Source organism: Carassius carassius, chromosome 36, assembly GCF_963082965.1.
Source record: "Carassius carassius chromosome 36, fCarCar2.1, whole genome shotgun sequence".
Taxonomy (NCBI): domain Eukaryota; kingdom Metazoa; phylum Chordata; class Actinopteri; order Cypriniformes; family Cyprinidae; genus Carassius; species Carassius carassius.
Window position 1 is genome coordinate 12,816,924 of NC_081790.1, and position 8,596 is coordinate 12,825,519.

Sequence of the window (8,596 nt, forward strand, 5' to 3'; positions counted from 1 at the left end):
TTCCACTCCAGTGAGCTTTTATCTTGAGAACTACTGTGACTGAATTGAATCAGCGAGTTGAACTTGTTCAGTTTAATATATGAACAAATCGTTCATCTTTTGAACCTGTTCTTTTTAGTGAACCGTTTAATCTGATTCACAAATCAGTTCTTGAGTTCTAACTGAATGACTACAGATCCATGAATCATTCATTCACCTTCCCATGGTTCTCGATTTAACGGTTCAATGGAGTGGAAGATTATAGGTGAATAACGAAATGATTTCAATTTCGCTCGATATGGCTATCGTTTCAATTCAGAAGATATCAAATAAGTTATATGGACCACTTTATGATGTTTGGAGCTTGACAGACTGTTGTATGAAAAAATAGCTGCATTAAGCTTCCAAAATTATTCTTTCATGTTCCAAGTGTGCAACATGACGATGAGTAAATCATGACACATTTTTAATTTTTGGATAAACTATTATTTTAATTCCACCCAGTCGTGATCTGATAATGTAATAAAGGGCTATGCATTGTGTTTGCATGAGCAGTTGAAGTGGTCTAAGGTAGAAGTAGGTCCTTTAGGAGTACTAGTCACATGATCAACCACGTCCCGTCTGCCAGAGAACTGAATGCAGCCCAGACCTGAGAAATTATTCAAATTCGATTTTTACCTTGTCTGTCTTCCTATCCCTTCTCTCCTCCACACATTCAGTCAGCACATATTCAGTCAGTGTCAACATGTGTGTCCGTTCTCAGTGACATGGAGGTCCACCTGATTACAGAGACCTTGACTTTAGCAAGACCTGATCAGCTCTCATTTAGCTGAAAGATTTCAGTGACCTGTGGGCCGCAGCGGGCTCCTCTTTGGATTCTCCGGGTCGTGTCGCTTAGCAACAGGAGTCTGGAATAGAGCCTGCTGGAGCGTGAAGACTCCAGTGGACTCACAATACCAAAAGCCCACCCGGACTATCTGCCATGCCATTCTTTGCCTGAATACATTGATGGGCATTATAAAAATGCCTGGAAGTTTGTGTGTGTGTGTGTGTGTGTGTGTGTGTGTGTGTGTTTGGGTGACCAGATAGTCCTATATCTCGACAAAATTATAAGATGAAATTTTTATTAATATTAGCTTTAGTTAAAAGGCTGTTATTATTAGAAACAAGCAGCACTATTTTGGTTTTTAGTCATATTTTCAAGTAGCATTTAGCCTCATTTTAATTTCAGTTTAAGTAATTTTGTTATTTGCTTTTTCATTTTTTATCTTATCATTTGAATATATTTCTGTTTATGTTCTAGTTCAATTTGAACGTTTTATTTCAATTAATAACAAAGCAACATTTTTCATTTTCTCTCAAATTCTTTAGTTAAAAAAAAATAAATAAATAAAGATGACAAATTAGAAGTATATGCTAGTATTTTATTGGCTGCCACTTTTACAAGTCATTGTAAAACATGAAATGGAGAAATCTTAAGCTAAAAATATTTAAAGTTTTAGAGTTAACGTTTAAGTTTGAATCATTGTAGTGTGACCAAAAGGTCAAATATATCCAAGCCTTTTTATATAACAGTGTTTATTAAATTTACATCTGTTTTTAGACCTCTTTGAGTTAAAAACAAGTATCAAATCAGGCCAAATTGTGCTTATACTGTATTCACGAACATGTATCCCTATATTGTTTTTGTAGTTGTCTGGTCACCCTAGTGTGTATGAGTGTGTGTGATCCACACTCAAAGTAACCTAAGGACCATTAAAGGTTATGCATGTTTAAATAAAGGGAAAACTCTTTCAGCGCTAGAGGTGCTCAAAGGATGAAGAGCAGGCCTTTGGACCCACAAATATCTCTGGGTTTACCTAACTCTTGCTCTGAGGAACGCGAGACTGCCGAGAAACAAGGATTTGTCTGTGTCTTAATGACTTTCTAGTCAGATTCCTGCCAAACAGCATGTGCCATTGTTTGAGATACGCAACAACTGCTGCACGATTGCATCAACAGATATTCTTAAGAGAAGATCCCTCATTTTTTTTCTCTCAACTTCTCTTGACGATGAAGAACTACACTTTAACTACAGACACATGGTGACTATCTTCACCAGCTCTGTGTCCTTTCCAATGGCTAGTTGTGCTGTTCCACAAGAGACTGCTACAGAACACTTTGTGCGTCTGAATTATTATTTTTGTTAGCTTGTGAAAGGTTTCTTTAATAATCTGTCTGAAACAAATGTGAAGGCCAAATTGTAAAGGCCTTTTTAACATTTTGTGTCAAAAATGTAGCATAAGAATCTCAAACATTAGGTTATAATAACTAATGTTTTTAAAGTTTGTAATGTTTATAAAGTTGAGCCACTGATCCAAATGAGTATTGACACTCAAACCTAGTTGAGCAAGAACAGATTAGGAAGTAGGAAGAAGAGCAACATAAAGAGGCCACGCAGTGTTATATACCGGATTTGTACAAATGTGTGCCAATCAGAGTAACAATGTTGGATGTAAAGACCACGCTCAAACCCCATGAATTAGCCTTTGGCAAAATGTAGTACATCGGAGACAGACTGATTTTATTCAAGGATAAATGAAGCTTTTTCTTTAGCTCCATTTCATTTCAGTTTTTATAAAACCAGGTTCAATTGGAAATCCACAGCAATGGTCGTTGTTTTACATCATGTGTACCTCCACAGGCCAGATTATGATGGGTAAACGGGATTTATCATGAAAAATTTATTGTCTTTAAATAGATTTTACTTCTCTCCATTTTGATCTTTAAGGCTGACTGATTCAGATAATAGAAAGTAATTTGGACTGAGAAGAGAGGTGTTATATTGATAGTATAAATTCAAACAGCAGAGAATTCAAATGAAGTATAAGACAGCAATTTTGCTCAAATGTGTTTTTTTTTCTCATATATTTATTCCCTTGAAGTCTAACACTGTGGCTCTATCAAAACATTGCTCTGTTTGTTTGAGCAATCTGACCAGCAACACTGGCTTAACCAATGGGGCGAGTGTGGGGCGGGGCTGTCTATTTATCTGACCAATAGCAGATTAGGGTCTTATTCTGGAATTTGTGCAATTCTTTTAAGTAATGTGTGCAGAAATTACACACCTTATACCTTTTAATCTGACTAAACAAACTAAAATATGTCTCTTTAGCTGTTAAAGAAAACAAAGCTTTCATTCTTCGTTCTCTTTGTTTCATACAAAGCTTCAATTTATAGATTTTGTTGTTGTTGTTGTTGGTTTTTTTTTGGATGAGAGTGCTGTGAAAGATGCCAGTGTGCCAGTACAGTTGGAGCCATATGCATTGCCTGTGAATGTTTTATTTTTTTGCCAAATAACATTAGTGGCCAATGGCATATAATAAGAACTGTTGAAGTTTAAAAACCTTTTAATGTAAAAAATGTTCGAAATTTAATGTATTTTTTTTCTCTTCTTCTAATGTATTTTGATTGTTCACGTTTTCTTTAATTATTATTGACACAAGTTTAATTTTCTTCGGCCCCAGCCATATGACAGAACAACAGCGTTTAAATTAGAAGGTCCTGGTTCACTCAGATTGTAGTGCATGCTTCAGATCAAATAGAGGAACCTTTGCCATGTCGTGTCAAGTTGATCTTGATGCTGATTCCATGTGCAAGTGTAATTTTACAATGCATGTGGGTTTGTGTTTGTTTAAAAACAGGATTTATACGCAGTATGAATTTATACGGTAACTTATACACTGTTTGCGCAGCTAATGCAAAGTATGTACAATATGAAGGAAACATAAACATATTAGCAGAGATTGTCTAGTTTCACTCTCTTGCATAATTTCTTCATAATTTGAACATGTATTATGTCTGTAGAGACTTTTAACTACTTGTAATCACGAGGCAAGTTCGAGTCACTGGCATTTTTTTTCATGTGAATGACGTTCCCGAGTGTCTCTGCTGGCCGTTATTTGCTCTCTGTGATGTTACTGGCTCTTTGGCCTTGACTGCTGCATGTACTTTGGCTGAGTGAACCTCTTTTCTTCAACACACGTCCTCACCAGTCCTATCATGCCATGTTGGACTTTCTCTAGGCATCTTGATAGAGTACAGCCTTAATAACCAGTGAATGCTTGTGGAGCGAGTGAATCCTATCGCTCTTTGTCATTTTTTGACATGGGTCAAACATCCAGAGAATGAGCTTGTGATACTCTTGTATTTTTTCTGCTGATGTTGAACCTGAAACTGATGTATGTATACATAAACAGAAATATAGAAAATATCTTGCATGGTATAATTCTATGAAATGTAGCTGATATTATCTTTATAACAAGTATCTTTTATCAGCATTTTATACTCTTTTGTTTACTGTTTTATATCTAGCCATTGAATCTTGTGTTCTAAAAAACAGACAGAAAGACACATACATATATCTTTACTGATTGTAGGTTTTCTGTATCTTATCTCTGTTTAAATGTGTTTTATTTTGTGTTTAAGTCTCTCCTGGGTTACACTGTGGTTATTTGATATACTTAATTGAAGTACTTATTTTTTCGTTTTGTATTTTGTCAACTTGTGGCATGACTTTGAAATAAAAGATAAAAAATAGTAATGCAGTATTTCCTTGAGTTGTTCCACGCATCGGGATGTTTGATGTGAAACATTTTCCCCAACTCACCAATGCTCCACTATTCTAGTTACCTTGGTCAAATTACATAATATTTTATTAATTTATGTAGTGTTTTATTTGTAGTGTTTGTGTTTTTTTTAATTAAAATAACCATAACTCTGTTTAATTATTTTAACTTTTTTGCTTTGCTTTTGTTTTGTTTTGTTTTGCTTTGTTTTTTGCTTTGCTTTGCTTTGCTTTGACATTGCAACATAAAGACGAGTAATGAATGTTTTTATGTATTGAGTCCAAGAAATCAATGATGTGTGAAAAAAGTGATAAGATTATTTCAAATTTAATTCAAAGTTCAAATTTAACCTCCTAATTTTACTTCAGATTCTTTTAAAATGTTTCGGATGTTATTTCTATTTCATTAGAATAATATCAGAAAAAAATTGAAATACTACTTTAATATTAAATATTTTTTTTCCAAACTATTGAAATAGCCTTGACTATGAGGCATTTTACCGCATTATTTACTGTATCACTTTGACTGGTTATTTATGGAGGTTGTATACTTTGGATTCAAGCCATAGTCATTTAAATTTGACATTCATTGAATCAGACACACCCAGCATCCATTTATAGATACAAAAGCTTGACCTTTTCATGTTCAGTTTGCAGAAGAGCTTGAGGCATGAAAGAGTAAGCGGAAACTTTAGATGAAGTGACCAGCAGATCTGTGTGTCAAGCCCTTCCCTCCCCCACAGTGACCGCCCGCTGCTAACCCCGCCTCCCTCTAAGCTGGGTCAGGAGTGCCATTGAAGGCGACGCTGAATGCTGCCACTGCTCTCCTGCTGCATTACCCAGCATCCCACAGCAATAGGTAGCCCACAGTAGGAAATACATAAGAGGACAACTGCAATGACATAGAAAGAGTGTACTTTATCGTCTGACATAATTTGCACCTGTTGATCACCTGACAGCAGACCATCTCTTGAACCTGGACTTGTGGACATAGAGGTGCAGAGATAAAAGAAGGAGAAGAAGAAGAAGAAGGGAAAGCAGGGTGCAAGACAAACACTTGAGTCACTGTGAGGTGAGTAAGTGTTCATACTCAGGGCTTAGCCGTCCAGCACCTCATACTCTTTTGAGGCTTTACAGAAAGCTACTTACTGCTGACTCTTTTCTGCTCTGCCGTGCTCAGTACCAGGCCTCAGGAGAAACCATTTATACCTTGCTATAACATAACATAATAATTTAACATCTTTTTCTTAGTGTTTTTGTCTTTTTTTCCCAGTAAAAATATCTAAACATCTTTCAAATTAGATTAATTTACCGCAGAAGTGAAATTGAGTAATAATTATAAGACGTGAGACACAGAGTAAGACACAGAGGATGTGACTGTGTTAATCTGCCTCTGGCACTCACTGAGGTGCTGGATTAGGCAGTTAAGAGTTTAGAGGGGCACAAGATTTAAGACATTTAGTGAGTCTTGGCCCAGGGCGCTTATGAAACAAGCCAAATAAACATTTGACCTATAAGTCTAGAAAAGCATGAACAATAGGAAACACGTTCATTGGTTATTCAACATTTCACTGTTAAGTTATTCAGTGATTTCAGGAGCATTAATTAGAGTATTAATTCTAAGCATCCTATGTCCACGATGTTCTTTGTAACAGTCACAAGTGCATTGTGGAATGTAATTATTAGCAGAGTGCTCCTCAAAGTTTCTGGCATTAAACTGATCCCAAAAAGTGTGAGATTAGATTTAGTTAGGCGAGAAAAGCCAGACAATTTAAGATCTATAATCTCTTTTTATGCTCTAGAACAATATAGCGATAACAAAATTTTGCTTGTAAAACTTTAACAATTAGTATCCTCAGTTCCCAAACAATAAAACATTGTAATTAAAAGGAAAGTTGATGTGACACAGTTCTAAACGTGCCTCTGTTCCTTTTGTGGGGTGCGTTGCATCCATCACAATCTAAATTTGTTCATATTTACAAAATACATTTACGCTGGTCAGTGAAAACTTTGGAAGTCTTTTCTTTGTACTTTTGCCAATCAAATAAAAGATAAAGAGAATGAACAAATCACAGATTCTTGATTTAATTGCATTTTAGAAAATGTCCCAACGTCTCTGGAATTGGGGTTGTAGTTTAATTACTTAAAAGTGTGGATACCCTGGATCCCTTGACCAAAACTCAATAGGATTTTTCCATTGGCTTTTCATTCCACTTTTGTTACCAACAAAAGTTTATGATTCTCACACGTTTTGTTCAGCATGATAATCGTCACAAATACATTTCTTCTCAGACTTTTATGAGTTTTGTGGCCAAAATACAGTCTTCAGTTGTCCAGTCTCCAAGAGCTAAACGTAGGATATAAACGATTCACAAAATAAACATATATATATAAACCTGTTAGGTTTTGATTATCATGTCTATCATGATAAATTCATGTGTTTTGAAGCCATATCATTTTAAACTTCTGATATAGGGTTTTCTGACTGCACACATCTGAAGCACGTGCACAGAAAGAGACTGTCACTCTTCATGTGAGAACTAAACTAAGTTCTCTTTCATGTCTTATTGCGCCTAAACTGTCAAATACACACATTTATGTGAAAAACGCATAAGTTACAGAAACACAGTGGGTTATGTCTGTAAATGTAAACATCTGGGAAAGAAATTAGATCTGTGTATTAAGTGACAGAAGCATAATATACTGTCTATGTTGTTAATATAATATAATAAAATAAAAACAGAAAATAACTCACTGCTCTGGACTGAATAACATCTATAGCTTTAATAAGAAGAGATTTCTTACTTGAATGTGGATTTTAAATGCTTAAGCGTGAAGATAAACATTGTGGATTGTGTGTGGCTCACACAGGACGGGATCTATGCTAATACTGCAGTGTCCATCAACAGTTGTGGGTGGGGCTTTTATGGATGACATCACATTTTACGGATTCTTAGAATGGCTTGTTCTCAGACACTGCTTATGATTTATGGGGATTAAAAAAGGAGCATGTGGATTTTAGCGTTATAGGGTGGTTGTGTGCTAAAATGCAGAACTGTATATAAGCAGCTAGAAATGGACACATGATTTGTGAAATCATTTCTCAGAGTATCCTGTGTGCATTTCAGTTTAGAAGACAATGCTGTGAGCAGGTCTGTGTTTGTGATGTGACACACCGACATACTGTAAGTCCTCAATGTTTGAAAACTCAAATTAGCAAAACCCAAGTGCAACTCCTGACATATCTGTACCAAAACATTAATTCATTTAGGCATTGTACCACTTCTCTGATTTTGATATTTCATTAACAAATATTCTTATTGAGTGTGCCATGAGGACAGAACATGAGGAAACACATGCCTCAGTCTCACTCCCCAAACTACATTCTCACATCTTACCTGATAATAGTGACATGGACATCATATTCTAAAAATAGATCTGTGAGGCAGCAAAACCAGGTATTGTTTATGATGTCTGCTCATGACGCAGGTGAAGTACTGTAGTAATCAGTTATGCAGTGTTGAAAGACAAAGTTACGCATAAGGAAATGGTTCAGCTGGAATATTCAAATTATAGTTTGCTTAGTGACGAGCTTATCCAGAGGAATCTGTGTAAGCTAAAGACTCCCGCTGCTCACCTGACCTGCTCTGGGCCACGTGGGTGCTGCTCCACTTAACCCTGTGGAGTCTGGAGCATTGAATCAGTTATTTTATTATGTAATATATCTGCCATGTTGATGTGTCGACTCAGTACAATATAACTGTTTCTTATGTGAGCTAAAAATGGGGTCAAATAGAACAGGTTGAAAATCTGAGAACAAAACCTCTTATTTCAAGTTATTTCAAATTAATATTTAACTGTAACGAACCTGGTTTGTAGCCTTCTGTCCATTCGCCACCAGAATTTGCCTGTGCTTTACATTGACTCTTGCACCACTTAGACTGTAACATCACAGATCACCCTGGAGTACAGTTCCCACAATACATCTCACTGATTGCACGCACATCTGAG